This window comes from Mustelus asterias, chromosome 1 (assembly GCF_964213995.1).
Source record: "Mustelus asterias chromosome 1, sMusAst1.hap1.1, whole genome shotgun sequence".
In the NCBI taxonomy this organism is placed as follows: domain Eukaryota; kingdom Metazoa; phylum Chordata; class Chondrichthyes; order Carcharhiniformes; family Triakidae; genus Mustelus; species Mustelus asterias.
Window position 1 is genome coordinate 174,940,124 of NC_135801.1, and position 18,731 is coordinate 174,958,854.

The 18,731-nt window shown below is 45.1% G+C and overlaps 1 protein-coding gene and 1 non-coding gene across 2 annotated transcripts in view; both read right to left on the reverse strand.

The window, feature by feature from the left end:
- Positions 1-18,731, reverse strand: part of st3gal5 (ST3 beta-galactoside alpha-2,3-sialyltransferase 5) — a 219,366-nt gene that overhangs the window by 128,301 nt on the left and 72,334 nt on the right. The window lies entirely within an intron of this gene.
- LOC144501522 (U2 spliceosomal RNA) lies at positions 4,093-4,291 on the reverse strand. The gene has a single exon (XR_013499127.1). It is a non-coding gene; the product is annotated as a U2 spliceosomal RNA (small nuclear RNA).

Sequence of the window (18,731 nt, forward strand, 5' to 3'; positions counted from 1 at the left end):
GATCCAATAGAAAAAATACTGAACCACCCTGATCTATGAGATCACGATATCTCGTGGGGTACCCCAATATATCATCCCTAAGCCTGTCCTCTAGTCTCTTAGTAAGAAGTCTAACAACACCAGGTTAAAGTCCAACAGGTTTATTTGGTAGCAAAAGTCACTAGCTGTCCGAAAGCTAGTGGCTTTTGCTACCAAATAAACCTATTGGACTTTAACCTGGTGTTGTTAGACTTCTTACTGTGTTTACCCCAGTCCAAGGCCGGCATCTCCACATCATGACTCTAGTCTCTTAGTCAGACATCATGGGCCCGATTTACCATTTTGATTCTAAGTGCTGAATCTGGGCCCAATTCAGATCCGACTTGGAAACCTGTTCTCAAGCGCCCCCATGCGCACTGAGCCTGAAAAAAAAATCACGAGTTGAATTGGGCTCATCCTGCCTGAAATGCTGCAGCTCCGATCAGAGCTTTGAATTGCACATGCGCAGTGCGAAAAAAATTTGAAAAATGCGCCCCCGTCACATCGCTCCCAGGCCACAAAAAGCAGATAAAGTGGCCCAGGAGTGAAAAGCGGGAGCGATGGCCCCCATAGTCATCGTCCCACCCCCACAGTCATCGTCCCACCCCCACAACATAACTGTCCTCCTTATTCAATCTCTGATACCCAGACCCATCGCGACCCTCTGCCCCCTCCACCCCACCCCACCCCCAGCAGAGCACCAGCGGTCCCCCCAGCCAGAGAATAATTGGATTCTCCCCCCCCCCCCCCCCCCCCGGCCAGAGAATGATCGCCCCCACCGCCACTCTTTTCTCCCCCCCCCCCCCCCCCCTCCCCCACATGCCACCCTTTTTTTTTAAACCCCTAAGCTAATCCCAATTGTCTGCATTTGGCCCATATCCCTCTATACCCTTCTTATCCATGTAACTGTCTAAATGCTTTTTAAAAGACAAAATTGTACCTGCCTCTACTACTACCTCTGGCAGCTTGTTCCAAACACTCACCACCCTCTGTGTGGAAAAAATTGCCCCTCTGGACACTTTTTTGTATCTCTCCCCTCTCACCTTAAACCTATGCCCTCTAGTTTTAGATTCCCCTATCTTTGGGAAAAGATATTGACTATCGAGCTGATCTGTGCCCCTCATTTGTGAATAAACCTGCATTGTTTTCACTGGAAAGACGGAGGCTGAGGGGAGACCTGTTTGAGGTCTACAAAATTATGAGAGGCATAGACAGGGTGGATAATCAGAGGCTTTTTCCCAGGGTAGAAGTGTCAGTTAGTCGGGGGGGGCAAAGGTTTAAGGTGAGAGGGGGAAAGTTTAAGGGAGATGTGCAGGAAAAGTTTTTTGTGCAGAGTAGTGGGTGCTTGGAACATGCTGCCAGAATAGGCGGTGGAAGCAGGCATGTTAGCAACATATAAGAGGCATCTGGATGGCTACATGAATAGGGAGGGAATAGAGGGATACAGTCCCAGTAAGGGCAGAAGGTTTTTTTTTTAGTTTAGTTGGGACATCATGATCAGTACAGGCTTGGAGAGCAGAAGGACCTGTTGCTCTGCTGTACTGTACTTTGTTCTTTGAGGTTAATTCAGATAAATGCAAGGTGTTGCATTTTACTAAGATAAACCAGGGCAGGACTTACACAGTTAATGATCGAGCCCTGGAGAGTGTTGTCTAACCTAGGGATGCAGGTGCATAGTTCCTTGAAAGTGGCATCACAGGTGGGCAGGGTGGTGAAGAAGTTGTTTGGCACACTTGTCTTCATCGGTCAGCATTGAGTATAGGAGTTGGGATGTTACATCTGTGCAAGACGTTGGTAAGATCACATTTGGAGTACAGCGTACAATTCCAGTCACTCTGTTATAGGATGGATGTTATTAAGCTGGGAAGGGTACAAAAAAAGTTTACAAGGATGTTACCGGGTCTAGAAGGTTTTGAATTATAAGGAGATGCTGGATAGGCCGGGACTTTTTTCCCTGGAACGTAGAAAGATGAGGGGTGATATTACAAAGGTTTATAAAATCATGAGGGGCATAGATAAGGTGAATAGCCAAGGTTTAAGGTGAGAGGGGAAAGATTTAAAAGGGACCTGAGGGGCAACTTTTTCAACAGAGGGTAATGTGTTTATGGACTGAGCTGCCAGAGGAGGTGGTAGAGACGGTACAATTACAATATTTAAAAAACATTTGGACAGGTATATGGATAGGAAAGGTTCAGAGGGATATGAGCCAAACGCAGGCAAATGGGACTAGTTCAGTTTAGGAAACTTGGTCAGCATGGAAAAGTTGGGCTGAAGGGCCTGTTTCCGTGCTGCTCATCTTTATGACCCTTCTCATGGAGGCCCATCCTCGGTCTAGATCCTGGACGTTTGATGTGTCTCTACTCAGGAACCATAAATGTTTTTCATACTTTAGGATCGAATTTCATACTTTTTACTCGGATAATTCTCTTTCTGGTGCAAGTCCCACAATGCTTTGGGAGACCTGTAAGGCCTTTGCTGGAGGTTTGGTCCTCTCATTTTTGAACAACAGGAAACAAAAGTTGCTAGAACAGCAGCACCAGTTGGAAATCCGGTTCACTGAGCTGCAGAGGGAATATGGTAAGAATCCTAACTATGCGACCTTGAACGAAATTGATGTAACAAGGGCAGCATTAAATTTCTTGTTAACTCGGCACGCTGAGAAGAGTTTAAAGTTTGCTAGACTGCAGTTGAATGAATTTGGGAATAAACCAAGTAGATATTTAGCTTTTCTTACTAGAATGAAATTGGTTCTAGGACAAATGCTTCAGTAATAGACTCAGTAATAGGGATTAGGATATTAAAAGGGCTTTCAAGAGTTTTTATGTCAATTTATATAAATCAAATCAAACTGATGATGATCGGGCACTTCTAGAGCATTTATTTTCCTCCCTTAAGCTTTCCTCTATCTTGGAGGACCTGAGAACAATTTTGAATGCTCCTATTTCCGGGGAGTAGGGAGCTTCAGGGCCTGATGATTTTGGGTGTGAATTCAACAAGGAATTTAAGGACTTGTTAATAGGTTCACTAATTGGTATGTATAGTCATTCATTTGAAACAATGTCACTTCATGAAGCAAATATTTCCTTAATCCTAAAACCAGGCAAGAATCCTGAGCGGTGCATTTCTTATAGGCCCATTTCTTTTGTTAAATGCTGATATGAAGTTGTTGTCTAAGGTTCTGGAGAAAATCCTTTCTGCGATTATCCATGGTGACCAGACTGGATTTATCAAGAGCCGAAACTCATGCAATAATCATGTAATATTACTGAATATTATTCAAGTCTTTCAAAAGCGTGCTATAGATAGGTTAGTGATCTCTTTGAATGCTGAAAAGACTTTTGATTGGGTGGAATGGAACTATCTATTCTACACATTGCACAAGTTCAGATTGGGAGGGGATTTTGTGAAGTGAATGCAAGTCCCCTACCACTGGTGGCGGATTTTTTTTTGGCAGTCTATACAAATTTTTTTTAAAATACTTTTCCATTTCAATCAAATCCAATTCAGAGTCTCAACAAGTTGAGACATTTCAGATCCAGGCTGACAAGACAGGGCGAGCGACCAAACCACCCTGTCCTGGGCCTGATCTACATGAGCCAAGCTGATTGGAGAAGGGGGAGGTTCCTCCTCCAAGACTTGAGCTCATTTGCATCTTAGCCAAAAGGCCGAGATGCCGCTTTAAAAAATTGCTTCATATGAAACATATGACGCTTCAGTGTAACCTAATGACCTCAACCAAGTGCGGCCGACCATGGGCTGCCGACCATACTACACTTGATCTTAGCCAAAAGGCAGAGAAGCGAGGCGGTCTATACAAATGGTTATAGATCTGATAATTTTGGCCTTCAGAAAGGGACTAAACAGGGATGCCCTTATCTCCTTTATTGTTTGCATTAGCTATTGAACAGAGGCCGTCAGAAGTGACCCCCAGATTTGTGGGTTATCTGGTCAAGGTTTTTTTTTGTATTTTTTAAATTCCAATTCAATCAAATCAAGTCCAATTCAGAGTCTCAACAAGTTGAGACATTCCTGATCCAAGCTGACAAGACGGGGCTCTCACCTCCTGTCTTGGGCTTGATCTACATGATCCAAGCTGATTGGAGTAGGCATAGCTCCTCCTCCAAGGCTTGATCTCATTTGCATCTTAGCCAAAAGGCCAAGATGCCGCTTTTAAAAATTGTTTCAAATGAAGCTAAAATGTAACCTAATGACTTCAACCAAACATAGCATGTCAATACTACACTTGATCTCAGCCAAAAGGCCGAGAAGCATCTGATCAAGGTAAGCATCATAAAATTTCACTTTATGTGGATGATGTGTTACTGTTTGTTTCTAGGCTGATTGTCTCTGTTCCTATTATTGATGTGGTAGCTAGATTTAGTATTTTCTCGAACAATAGGATGAACTTCTCAAAATCGGTGTTTAAGGGGTAGACCTGCCCCCTCTTCGAGGTTTCCCTTTAGATGGTCCCTTCAGGGTTTACTTATCTAGTATACAGAGAACTGCTGAAAGCAAGGGGTAATATGAGGCAAACTTTCATAGAATCATACAGAGCAGAAGAGGCTCTTTGGCCCATCGAGTCTGCAATGACACACGAGAAACATTTGACCTCCCACCTAATCCCATTTACTGGCATTTGGCCCATAGCCTTGAATATTAAGATGTGCTGATCCAGGTACTTTTTAAATAATGTGAGGCAACTCGCCGCTACCACCCTCCCAGGCAGCGCATTCCAGACCATAACCACCCCTTAAGGGGCGTCTTGACAAGTACATGAATGGGATGGGAATGGAGGGATATGGTCCCCAGTAGGGTAGGGGGTTTTGGGCGGTGCAGGCTTGGAGGGCCGAAGGGCCTGTTCCTGTGCTGTAGTTTTCTTTGTTCTTTGTTCTTTGTTCTTTGCTGTATTATTGCTCCATCATGTACTATTATTGATTTTAATATTGTATCAGAGGATAAACACCAAACTTTGGTGCTTGGTTGCTGCAAAAGGAGGTTTCTGGCTTCACCCTCTGAAGAAGAAGTACTGCTATTGACAAATTACAGGATGGCAGAAGGAAGATGCAAAACATCAGGCTTTGATTATTCACCAATTTTCTTGGAAGTGGAGCCATATGAGCAATGGAAAACTGAAATTGAAATGTGAACGTGGATTATTTTGTTGCCCAAATAAAGCTTTGGCTTTATCATTACCAGCAAAGATTAAAATTAGGATAAAGTGTTCTGAGTAGAATGTGAATGATTTGGATAATGAAGAGGGAATGGACCTTCTGTTACAGTTTTTGGATAAATTCTTGTTGTCTAGAAAAATTTAGATACTTTGACCAGTTCGTATATCTCAAACACTTTATCCAGGTGCCCTTATTTAAAGTAAAATGACCATAGGCTATGACCGGTGGTGATTTAATCTGAGGATCAGGCACGGGGCAAGGTTTAGAAGGCACGAATAACCTCAGCCGGTATAGGAATTGAACCTATGCTGTTGACATCACTCTGCATCACTAACTAGCTGTAGAGCCAACTGAGCTAAACTGACCCCCAAAAAAGTGAAGTTGCCATTGTCCAGATGACCATAGGCTGTTCTCCCCATTGAGGGGGAGAGCTGACTGGTTGTGATTTAACCTGAGGATCACCACATCTCAGGCGAGCTGAACAAAAGGACAAGACTCAGTTCCTGGTTCAATCCAATTTTATTAACAAGTTCAGTAAATGCTAACACACAGTTACTTTATCAACTCTAATAATCTAATTCCTTAAGATTCTAATACTAACTGTGCCGGTGAATCTGACCGGGCCGTGGGTCCAATTCTCTGAGCCTCTGCCATCTCAGGGTCCTCATCTCCGAGGGGGATAAATATTCCTCTTTTGGTATGTTCTCTGGCTTTCAGCCCCCAACGGGGTGGGGGAGGGGGGGGTGTCACAGCACCCAATGAGGTTAGGCCAGGTCATCCTGGTTGTGCATATTCCCTTTCAAAATACGGTTCCAGGGAGTCAGGCTGAAACTGAGGAATACACAAAAAATGTTCTGGCTGACTACCTCTTGATGGGTTTTAGGTCATAATGACTCTCCCATTGTTAAGGTCGAGCACCTCTGCTCTAGATGCAAGACAGGTTTCGGCCTGGTCCCTGTTGGCTTTTGACCTGCGCTATCCTTGTCCACATTCCATCAGGCCTTGCTTGTAGAAACTGTTTAGCTGTGTCCAATTTTATATTGGGCTGAGTTCCTTAGGCCAATGGCCACATTCTACAGAAAGGATGACTTATTGGAAGCCTGGCCAACTTTTGATAGATTTATGAATATAGATGATCATGGACTTTGGCAGATAGTATAACAGATTAAAGAAATTTGAGCTTGACCATTATCCAAAGTTTTTTCCCAGAGCGAAAGAGTCAATTACTCGGGGGCATAAATTTAAGATGCAAGGGGCAAGGTTTAAAGGAGATGTACAAGGCAAATTTTTTACACCGAGTGGTGGGTGCCTGGAACTCGCTGCCGGGGGAGGTAGTGGAAGCAGATATGATGGTGACTTTTAAGGGGCATCTGGACAAACACATGAATAGGATGGGAATAGAGGGATATGGTCCCCGGAAGGGTAGGGGGTTTTAGTTAAGACGGGCAGCATGGTTGGTGCAGGCTTGGAGGGCCGAAGGGCCTGTTCCTGTGCTGTAATTTTCTTTGTTCTTGACATCCCAGAGTCTGTATTAGCATTTAAGTTACTTAAGTGTTAACGCATTTCCCATGTCGACAGACTTTTAGGATTGATGGGGGTTCAATTCTGAAGTAAAGAGTCTACTTTAGACCGATTGGCTGCTGCCCTAAAACAAATTCTGGGAAGACAGGCATTTCCAGCTACTTTCCAATTGAATACAGGCAAATCTGCGATAATGGATGATTCAATGGTGGCCGACCTTTGAGATCGACCAAACAGGCACAGATTTCAGTACAAAGATGGGTTATTCTTAGGTGGTCTGAAGATGGCCATAGAAAGGAAGATCATTTGCATAGATAATTTGCACATCTGGGGACCACAAAAGTTGAAGGTTTTACTGTGAGATGCTGGAGCAACCTTATTCAGCAAATCAGAGCTCAGTGTGAAATTTGTATAAAATATCAAAAGGACACCACCAAGGCCTGTTGTGAGCTTGCCATTAGCTGGGGAATTTAATGATGCAGTAGCAATGGACTAAAAAGTATGGGACAAAGATAGGGGTATTTTTCTGCTGCACTTTATAGATAAGGTGAACAGATTTAGCTTATTTGTTGTAATACATAATAAGGACAAAGGAAACATTGTTGATAAGGTCATGGAGAAATGATTGGGACAGGATCAGGCATACCAGCGAAATTTTTGATAGATGATGATTTTTGCCATTGAGGAATTTCAAGATGTGTGAAAATTTAAACATTGTGGTTGTGCACACTGTGACTGAGAGCCTATTCAGTAATGGTCTGTGCAAGAAAAACATGCAGCGATAGATGGCATGTTGCATAAAATATTGGCTGATCAACCAGATTATAAATTGCAAACAGTGTTGGCATGGGCAGCGCATGCTAAGAACTGCAAAGACCACAGGATGCCTGCTGGAAAAACAGCAAAGGAACATATGGCTGAGATGCCAGCAGTTATGTGCAGCTTTGCAAGGACAATAGAGAAGTCCGTGCATGCCATGAATTGTGCCATATCTCAGGCATGTGAACACGTCACTTTCTCCGTGGAGAGGTTGGCAACCCATATGTGCTCTGACCAACACTCTGTCACTGTAAACATGGGTTCACAAAAGTGGCTAGGCGAGAGGTGGGGTGAAGCACCTGGACCTTCCACAAGGTACCTTTTCTCCTCAAGGAGTCAGGGAGATGCTAATGCATATCCAGATGGAGGAGTGAGTTCAACTGCCCCTGATGCTGCCACTCAAGATATTTCCCTTGTCCCCTCTGCCACAGCCCCATTACAATAAGTAGGCAAGGCTGAAGAGGTTCCCCCTGCACCAGTGTAGAAGACTCCTAGTAGGCCAGAGCCTTCAAGGTCCTAGCCCTTCAGAGGAGGCCTGCAAAGTCATCTCGGGCAATGAGACATCATACTCAATGGCCGACCTCCGGCTCAGCTACTAATGTCACACCAAGATATAGTGGTGGAAAAAAACTTGATAATTTATGAGAGCACATAAATGGCAGTTGTCATCACAATTCGTTTGGCACAACTAAATATTGGACACTATATCACTACAATGTGCATTTAAGGTATTACTGATTTTTGGAAAACTGTTTTAAGCAGTGGATTGTAATGGATTCGGAGAAAGTCACATGATTTTTTTTTTTTGTATTTCAACCATCTTTCTTTTACCTCATGAGGAAACAACGATGCATTCCCAAACATGGAAAGACATTTAAAATTCAGTGAGCTTTCCAAAAAGTAAATAGAAATTCACTGACTTGGTGGCTTTCCTTTGAAGACAAAAGCATTACCTAATAAGGACTTTATGGTATGACAAGCCTTGTTCTTTTTGAACATTGCAGCTCATGATGAGATTTTGCATTGCTAAATGGGATTACCACTTACTTTGTGTGGAACAGAGACTCGTCGTGACAGCAGCCACCTTTGCTTCACATTGTATTGAAAAGAGCAGGAAGCTGTTTACAACACAGAGTACCATAAAGAACAAAGAACAATACAGCACAGGAACAGGCCCTTCGGCCCTCCAAGCCCGTGCCGCTCCCTGGTCCAAACTAGACCATTCTTTTGTATCCCTCCATTCCCACTCCGTTCATATGGCTATCTAGATAAGTCTTAAACGTTACCAGTGTGTCCGCCTCCACCACCTTGCCTGGCAGTGCATTCCAGGCCCCCACCACCCTCTGTGTAAAATATGTCCTTCTGATATCTGTGTTAAACCTCCCCCCCCTTCACCTTGAACCTATGACCCCTCGTGAACATCACCACCGACCTGGGGAAAAGCTTCCCACCGTTCACCCTATCTATGCCTTTCATAATTTTATACACCTCTATTAAGTCTCCCCTCATCCTCCGTCTTTCCAGGGAGAACAATCCCAGTTTACCCAAACTCTCCTCATAACTAAGCCCCTCCATACCAGGCAACATCCTGGTAAACCTCCTCTGTACTCTCTCCAAAGCCTCCACGTCCTTCTGGTAGTGTGGCGACCAGAACTGGACGCAGTATTCCAAATGCGGCCGAACCAACGTTCTATACATCTGCAACATCAGACCCCAACTTTTATACTCTATGCCCCGTCCTATAAAGGCAAGCATGCCATATGCCTTCTTCACCACCTTCTCCACCTGTGACGTCACCTTCAAGGATCTGTGGACTTGCACACCCAGGTCCCTCTGCGTATCTACACCCTTTATGGTTCTGCCATTTATCGTATAGCTCCTCCCTACATTATTTCTACCAAAATGCATCACTTCGCATTTATCACGATTGAACTCCATCTGCCATTTCTTTGCCCAAATTTCCAGCCTATCTATATCCTTCTGTAGCTTCTGACAATGCTCCTCACTATCTGCAAGTCCTGCCAATTTTGTGTCGTCCGCAAACTTACTGATCACCCCAGTTACACCTTCTTCCAGATCGTTTATATAAATCACAAACAGCAGAGGTCCCAATACAGAGCCCTGCGGAACACCACTAGTCACAGGCCTCCAGCCGGAAAAAGACCCTTCCACTACCACCCTCTGTCTTCTGTGACCAAGCCAGTTCTCCACCCATCTAGCCACCTCCCCCTTTATCCCATGAGATCCAACCTTTTTCACCAGCCTACCATGAGGGACTTTGTCAAGCGCTTTACTAAATTCCATATAGACGACATCCACGGCCCTTCCCTCGTCAACCATTCTGGTCACTTCTTCAGAAAACGCCACCAAGTTAGTGAGGCATGACCTCCCTCTCACAAAACCATGCTGACTATCGTTAATGAGTTTATTCCTTTCGAAATGCGCATACATCCTATCTCTAAGAATCTTCTCCAACAACTTCCCCACCACGGACGTCAAGCTCACCGGCCTATAATTACCCGGGTTATCCTTCCTACCCTTCTTAAATAACGGGACCACATTAGCTATCCTCCAACCCTCTGGGACCTCACCTGCGTCCAGTGATGAGACAAAGATTTGCGTCAGAGGCCCAGCAATTTCATCTCTCGTCTCCCTGAGCAGCCTTGGATAGATTCCATCAGGCCCTGGGGATTTGTCAGTCTTTATATTCTCTAACAAACCTAACACTTCCTCCCTTGTAATGGAGATTTTCTCCAACGGTTCAACACTCCCCTCCGAGACACTCCCAGTCAACACATCCCTCCTTTATGAATACCGCCGCAAAGTATTCATTTAGGATCTCCCCTACTTCTTTGGGTCCAAGCATAATTCCCCACTTTTGTCCCTGAGAGGTCCAATTTTTTTCCCTGACAACCCTTTTGTTCCTAACGTATGAATAAAATGCCTTGGGATTCTCCTTAATCCTGTCTGCCAAGGACATTTCGTGACCCCTTTTTGCCCTTCTAATTCCCCATTTGAGTTCTTTCCTACTTTCTTTGTACTCCTCCAGAGCTCCCTCCGTTTTTAGCTGCCTAGACCTAACATACGCCTCTCTTTTTGACCAGTCCCTCAATTTCCCTGGTTATCCACGGTTCTCGAATCCTACTCTTCCTATCCTTTTTTACAGGCACATGCCTGTCCTGCAGCCCTAGCAACTGTTCCTTAAAAGACTCCCACATGCCAGATGTGGATTTACCCTCAAACGGCCTCTCCCAATCAAGAGCTGCCAATTTCTGCCTAATCCTACTAAAGTTAGCCTTCCCCCAATCCAACACCTTGCCCTTGGGACACCACTCATCCTTTTCCATCACTATCCTAAAGCTAACAGAATTGTGATCACTATTTGCCACATGTTCCCCTACTGAAACTTTGAAGACCTGACCGGGCTCATTCCCCAGTACTAGGTCCAGTATAGCCCCCTCTCTAGTCGGGCTATCTACATATTGTTCCAAAGAACCCTCCTGTACTCATTTTACAAATTCCTCCCCATTCAGAGTCCCAGCTCTCAGCGATTTCCAGTCTATACCAGGGAAATTGAAGTCACCCACTACAACAACCCGATTTTTCCTGCACCTATCCAGTATCTCCTGACATGTCCGTTCTTCCACTTCCCTTGGGCTGTTGGGGGGCCTGTAGTATACCCCCAACATAGTGACTGCGCCCTTCCTGTTTCTAAGCTCCACCCAGAGTGACTTGTTACATGACCCCTCTGAATTGTCCTCCCTCTGCACCGCTGTAATATGCTCTCCAACTAATACTGCTACTCCCCCACCTCTTTTGGTCCTCCTCTGTCTCGCCTAAAACACTTGTACCCCGGAATATTCAGCTGCCAGTCCTGTCCCTCTTTCAACCAAGTCTCTGTCACCGCAACCACATCCAAATTCCTCGTGAGCATTAAGGCCCTAAGTTCGTCTGTCTTTCCTGCTACGCTCCTTGCATTGAAGTATAAGCACTCCAGACCTCCAGGCCCAGTGAGGTCATCCTCCCTCAGAATGCTCTTCTTCTTTGCCAGCCTTGTCCCAGCCCCAAGCTCGTCCCCAGCCTCTACACTTGTAGACCTAATATTTTGATCCCCACCCCCCCTGCCATACTAGTTTAAACCCCCCCGAACTGCACTAGCAAAACTCCCAGCCAGGATATTCGTGCCCTTCCAACTTAGTTGTGACCCGTCCTTCTTGTACAGGTGCCATCCTCTCCTGAAAACTTCCCATTGATCTAGGAAAATGAAGCCCTCCCTCCTGGACCAGTCCTTTAGCCAAGCATTCAATTGTACTAACTCCCTATTCTTAGCCTCACTGGCACGAGGCACTGGGAGCAGCCCAGAGATGGCCACCCTGGAGGCCCTACTTTTTAGTCTATTTCCCAACTCCCTGAATTGCTCTCGTAGGATCCCCCTGCTCTTCCTATCTACGTCATTTGCACCAATGTGTACAATGACATCCGTTTCTTTATCTTCCCCTTTTAGGATGCCTCCTATCCGCTTGGAGACATCCATTACCCCAGCACAAGGTAGGCAGACTATCATCCTGGAGTCCCGTTCGCACCCACAGAATCACCTGTCCGTGCCTCTAACCGACGCATCCCCCACCACTATTGCTCTCCTAACCCCTCTCTTTCCTTTCCGGGCCACAGAGCCTGACTCTGTGCCAGTGACCTGGTCACTGTGGCTTACCCCTGGAGAGTCATCCTCCTCCACACTATCCAAAACAATATACTTGTTTTGGAGTGGGACAACCACGGGTGACCCCTCCACTAATTGCTCACTCCCCTCCCCTCTCACACCTGTCGCCGAGCCCTTCCTATTATGAGAGACAGCCACTGGAGTACTCTCTGGTACATTACCCTTCTGACCTTTACTCCTCCTAACTGTGACCTACGTGTCTTCCTCCCGATGCCCCGGTGTAACTAGTTCCCTATAACTCATGTCAATTATTCTCTCATTCTCCCTGACTGGACCAAGGTCAGCAATCTGCAGCTCCAGTTCCGTGACGCGGTCCCTCAGGAGCTGCAGTTCCACGCACCTGGCGCAAATGTGGTCCTCCGGGAGGCTAGGTGTTTCCAGGAACTCCCACATCCCACACTGGAAGCACCGAACTGGCTTATCACTCATAGTTACCCTTATCCTATATAGGTTTGGATAAAAATAACTTACCTTGCCACGCCCTTTCTGCCTAAGCCCTGTGAGCCAAAGCCCTGACAACTTTCACTCTGCTTCCCACTCACTCCACTGCCCGCTCCCGACGCTGCCCGCTGTATACTGCAGCCTACCTTTTATACTTCGCGCGCTTAAAAAACCCTTCCCAGACTCCTTAGCAGCCCACTTCCGGTTTTCACTTTAAACTTAAGAAAAATACTACTACAAAAGTAAAGGCCAAAAAAAATGCACACACTAACTGACTAATTAAATAAATAAATAATTCAATCAATCTCTCACCAGCACTCCTGCCTCCAATCACTCCCTCTCTGCTTGCTCCAGTGGAACAATGTGGTGTTACAGTCATAGCTAGGGTGTAGAGAAAGATCATTTTAATGCGAGGTAGGTCCATTCAAAAGTCTGATGGAAGCAAGGAAGAAGCTGTTCTTGTGTTGGTGGTATGTGGCCTCAGACTTTTGTATCTATTTCCCAATGGAAGCAGGCGGAAGAGAGTATGTCCGGGGTGTGTGGGGTCCTTAATTATGCTGGCTGCTTTTCCAAGGCAGCAGGAAGTGTAGTGTCAATGGATGGGAGGCTGGTTTGAGTGATGGACTGGGCTTCGTTCACGACCCTTTGCGGTCTTGGACAGAGCAGGAACCATACCAAGCTGCAATGCAACGAGAAAAAATGCTTTCTGTGGTTGTTGGTGATCTGGACACCTAAAAACTTAAAGCTCTCAACTATTTCTACTTTGTCCCCATTGATGTAGGCAGGGGCATATCCTCCACTACTCTGAACTCAATACTAACTCCTTCATTTTGTTGACATTGAGGGAGAGATTATTGTCATCACACCAGTTCGCCAGATTCTCTATCTCTTTCCTGTACTCCGTCTTGTCATTGATTGAGATCCGACCCACTACGGTGGTGTCATCAGCAAACTTGAAAATCAACTTGGAGGGAAATTTGGCCACACAATCATAGGTGTATAAGGAGTATAGTAAGGGGCTGAGGACGCAGCCTTGCAGGGCACCGGTGTTGAGGATGATCATGGAGGAGGAGTTGTTGCCTTACCTTACTGATTGCAGTCTATGGGTTAGGAAGTTCAGGATCCAGTTGCAGAGGGAGGAACCAGGCCATGGAATTTGGAGATGAGTTTTGTAGGAATAAGGGTGTTGAAGGCTGAGCAGTAGTTGATAAACAGGAGTCTGGTTCCAGAGGACTGGAGACTAGCCAATGTTGTTCCCTTAAAAAAGGAAGCAGGGATAATCCAGGAAATTATAGGGGCGGCATGGTGGCACAGTGGTTCGCATTGCTGCCTCACGGCGCCAGGCACCCAGGTTCAATTCCAGCCTCTGATCACTCTGTGTGGAGTTTGCACATTCTCGCCGTGTCTGTGTGGGTTTCCTCCGGGTGCTCTGGTTTCCTCCCACAGTTCAAAGATGTGTGGGTTAGGTTGATTGGCCATGCTAAATTGCCCCTAGTGTCAGGGGATCTACAGGGTAAATATGTGGGGTGACGGGGATAGGGTCTAGGTGGGATTGTGGTTGGTGCAGATTCAATGGTCCAAATGGCCTCCTTCTGCACTGTACGAATTCTATGATAGGTCTGTGAGCCTGGTGTCAGTGGTGGGGAAGCTTTTGAAGAAGATACTGAGGGACAGGATATATGCACATTTGGAGGAAAATGGACTAGCTAGTGACAGGTAGCATGATTTTGTATGGGAAAGGTCATGTCTCTCCAACTTGATTTGAATTTTTTGAAGAGATGACAAAGATAATTGATGAGGGAAGGGCTGTGGATGTACTTTACTAAGGCATTTGACAAGGTCCCACATGGCAGACTGGTACAAAAACTAAAATCACATGGAATTCGGTGGGCTGGCTAGATGGATACAGAACTGGTTTGGTTGTAGAAGATAGAGTGTAGCGGTGGAAGGGTGTTTTTCGGAATGGAGATCTGTAGCTAGTGGTGTTCCACAGGGATCAGTGCTGGGACCTCCGTTGTTTATAGTATATATAAATGAACTGGAGGAAAATGTGGGTGGTCTGATTAGTAAGTTTGCGGATAACACTAAGATTAGTGGAGTTGCTGATAGTGCCAGGGATTGTCAGAGGATACAACAGGATATGGATTGGAGACTTGGGCACAGAAATGGCAGCTGGAGTTTAATCCGGACAAATGCAAGGTAATGCATTTTGGAAGATCAAATTTTGATGTGAAATAGACTGTAAATGGCAGAACCCTTAGGAACGTTAACATACAGAGGGATCTGGGTGTGCAGGTCCACAGTTCCCTAAAAGTGGCAACACAGGTGGTCAAGGTGATTAAGAAAGCATATGGCATGCTTGCCTTCATCAGCCGAGGCATTGTGTACAAGAGGTGGGAAATCATGTTGCAGCTATATAAAACCTTGGTTAGGCCGTATTTGGAGTATTGTGAGCAGTTCTAGTCACCACACTACTAGAAAGATGTGGAAGCTTTAGAGAGAGTGCAAAGAAGGTTCACCAGGATGTTGCCTGGTCTTGAGGGTCTTGGCTATGAGGAGAGGTTGAATAAACTTGGATTGTTTTCACTGGAATGAAGGTGGCTGAGGGGAGATCTGATAGAGGTCCACAAAATTATGAGAGGCGGATAGTCGGAGGCTTTTTCCCAGGGTGGATAGTCGGAGGCTTTTTCCCAGGGTGGAAGTGTCAATTACAAGTAGGCACAGGTTCAAGATGAAAAGGAGAAAGTGTAAGGGAGATGTAGGGGAAGTTTTTCACGCAGAGAGTGGTGGGTGCCTGGAGCGTGCTGCCAGAGGAAGTGGTGGAAGCAGGCACAAATAGAGGGCAACATTTAAGAGGCATCTGGATGGCTACATGAATAGGGAGGGAATAGAGGGATATGGATCGAGTAAGGGTAGAAAGTTTTTTTTTTAGTTTAGTTCGGGCATCATGATCGGCATAGGCTTGGAGGGCCGTAGGGCCTGTTCCTGTGCTGTACTTTGTTCTCTGCCATTCTGTATCTCTGTCCAAAGTGGATACCTTCACATTTATCCATGTTATACAGCATCTGCCACATATTTGCCCACTCACTCAAAATATCTAAATCACCTTGAAGCCTCTTAACATTCTCCTCACCACTTACATTTCCACCAAGTTTCATGTCATCAGCAAACTTGGAAATATTACTTTTGATTTCCTCATCCACATTGATGTCGACCTCAGCTGGAGTATTGTGTACAGTTCTGGCCAGGATGTAAATGCATTGAAAAGAATGGAAAAGAGACTTACAAGAGTAGTTCTAGCGATGAGAAACTTCAGTTCTGAGGATAAATTGGAGAGGTTGGGACTGTTCTCTTTGGAGAGAAGAAAGCTAAGAGAAGATCTGATAGAGGTACTCAAAATCGTGAGGGGGCTGGACGGAGTAGACAGGGAGAAATTGTTCCCACTTGTAAGAACAAATTTGCCAAAGAAACAAATGTAATGTGAGAAAAAACTTTTATATTACGAGTGGTTCAGATTTCGAATGTACTGCCTACAAGTTAGTGGAGGTAGGTTCATTCAAGAGGGCAACCTCTCTTCATAACTTAAATGTTCCATCCCAGGCAGCATCCTAATGAATCTCCTCTGCACCCCCTCCAGTGCAATCACATCCTTCCGATAATGTTGCGACCAGCACTACACACAGTACTTTAGCTATGGCCTCACCAAAGTTCTATACAACTCCAACATGACTTCCCTGCTTTTGTAATCTATGTAAGAAGTTTAACAACACCAGGTTAAAGTCCAACAGGTTTATTTGGTAGCAAAAGCCACACAAGCTTTCGGAGCTCCAAGCCCCTCCTTCAGGTGAGTGGGAATCCTGTTCACAAACAGGGCATATAAAGACACGGACTCTTATAATCTATGCCTTTATTGATTTATAAAGTGAGAAATGTGGTGTTTTGCACTGACATGAAGAACAGGAAAAAGTGTTATTTAAATGGAGAGATACTGCAGTACAGAGGGACTTGGATGTTGTTGTACACAAAGCACAAAATGTCAACATACAAGTAGAGTAAATAATTAGGAATGCAAGCAGAATGTTGGCTTTTACTGCTCGGAAGATGGAGCATAAAAGTAGGGAAGTTTCATTACAAATATATAGGATGTTGGTAAGACTGCACCTAGAATTCTGTGCACACCTCAGTTAAGGAAGGACAGACTTGGAATGCAAACAGCTCAGAGAAAGTTCACTAGACTGAAAATTCAATATCCTGATTTCCCCCCACCCCCCCCCCCCCCCATATCCCTTGTTCCCTTTAGCTTCAAGAGCTACATCTAATTCCTTCTTGAAATCATTTTGGCCTCAACTATTTTCTGTGGTAGTGAATTTCACACATTCACCATTCTCTGGGTGAAGAAAGTTCTCTTCACCTCAGTTCTGAAAGGTTATCCTCAAACCTATGACTGCTAGTTCTGGATTCCCACTGCCAAGATAGTTTGAACATTCCCCAACAGCACAAGCATGCCTTTCTCTCGGGTTATTTCTTACAGCACCATTGAGATGCAAAGTATCCAGCTTGTACAGGCCCCAGATGTCCCAGGAATCTAAATCCCTTCCCATGAACCATTGCACCAGCCACACATTCAACTGCACTATCTTCCTATTTCTGTACTCACTAGTGTTTGGCACTGGGAGTAATCAAGAGCCCCTTATTTTTGAGGTCCTCTTTTTGAATTTCTTTCCTAGTTCCCTGAAATCTGCCTGTAGGACTTCACCTTCCCTTCGCCTACATCATTGTTATCAATATGGCTCTTCACCTTCTCTCCCTCAGAATGTCCTACACCACTCAGTGCCACCCTTGACACTGGCATGAGAGGGGGGGGGGGAACATACTATCCTGGAGTCATGTGTGCTGCCACAGAAGTATGCCTTCTCCCCTAACTACTGAGTTCCCAATCACTATTGCTTTTCTGACCTTCCTCCTCCCCACACCTAAATAACTGAGATGGCCCTTGATACCTTGGACTTAGCTCCATATGTATTCCCCAGGGAAGCCATCGTTCTCATCAGGGTTGAGAACTGAATACTGGTTGGAGAGTGAGATACATTCAAGGTAACTCCTGCAGTCCCTGCCCGATCCTGCTTGAATGGTTAGTAAATTCCAATTTGGAAGGCAGTGCATTCTAACAGTAGTTTGGAGTTAACTTAGTTCTCCATAAATAACTGCTCCAAATCTGCCCTGAATATATAATTACGGCCAAGATAGAGAACTCTAGTGGATTAGCAGCACAGCGACATTGGCGTCTGATAATCCTGCTCTGCGATTTAATCCACAAAAGGAAGGCGAATTCAAGCCTCAATGACTAGTTACTGAATTGAAGGAGCTCGACAATGCTAAAACAAGACACAACTATCTCATTTTTGTCATAAGTAATTATTATTTGCAGCAGTTCAGAAATCTTACATCTCTTTGGACTTTGAGATAAATATCACATATCCTTGTGCCCCTTCAATCTGTCTGGGAACTCTGTCATTGACAGTGAAGCCATTAAAGTCAGTGAAGTTCATGGCAGGCTTGCTGAATTCTCATACAGCAGTTGCTGTAATTGAAATACACATTTCATGATAAATACTTACATTTATAGAAAATCCAAGCTGTATTGAGCTGTGGATCATCTGGTAGCACACATGCCTCTGAGTCAGAAAGTTATTAGTTCAGAGGCTTGAGCATTTAAAGTTTATCTTATTAGTGTCACAAGTCGGCTTACATTAAAAATCCCCTAGTCGCCACACTCTGGCGCCTGTTCAGGTACACTAAGGGAGAATTTAGCATGGCCAATGCACCTAGCATACACATCTTTCGGACTGTGGGAGGAAACCGGAGCACCTGGAGGAAACCCATGCACTGGGAGAACGTGCAGACTCTGCATAGACGGTGACCCAAGCCGGGAATTGAACATTCCAATTGAATTAGGCGAACACTCAGAGTATATTTAGGGAGGGATGCACTCTTGGGGGTACCACCTTTCAACTGAACTGTTAAACTGTCTGCTGCCTCAA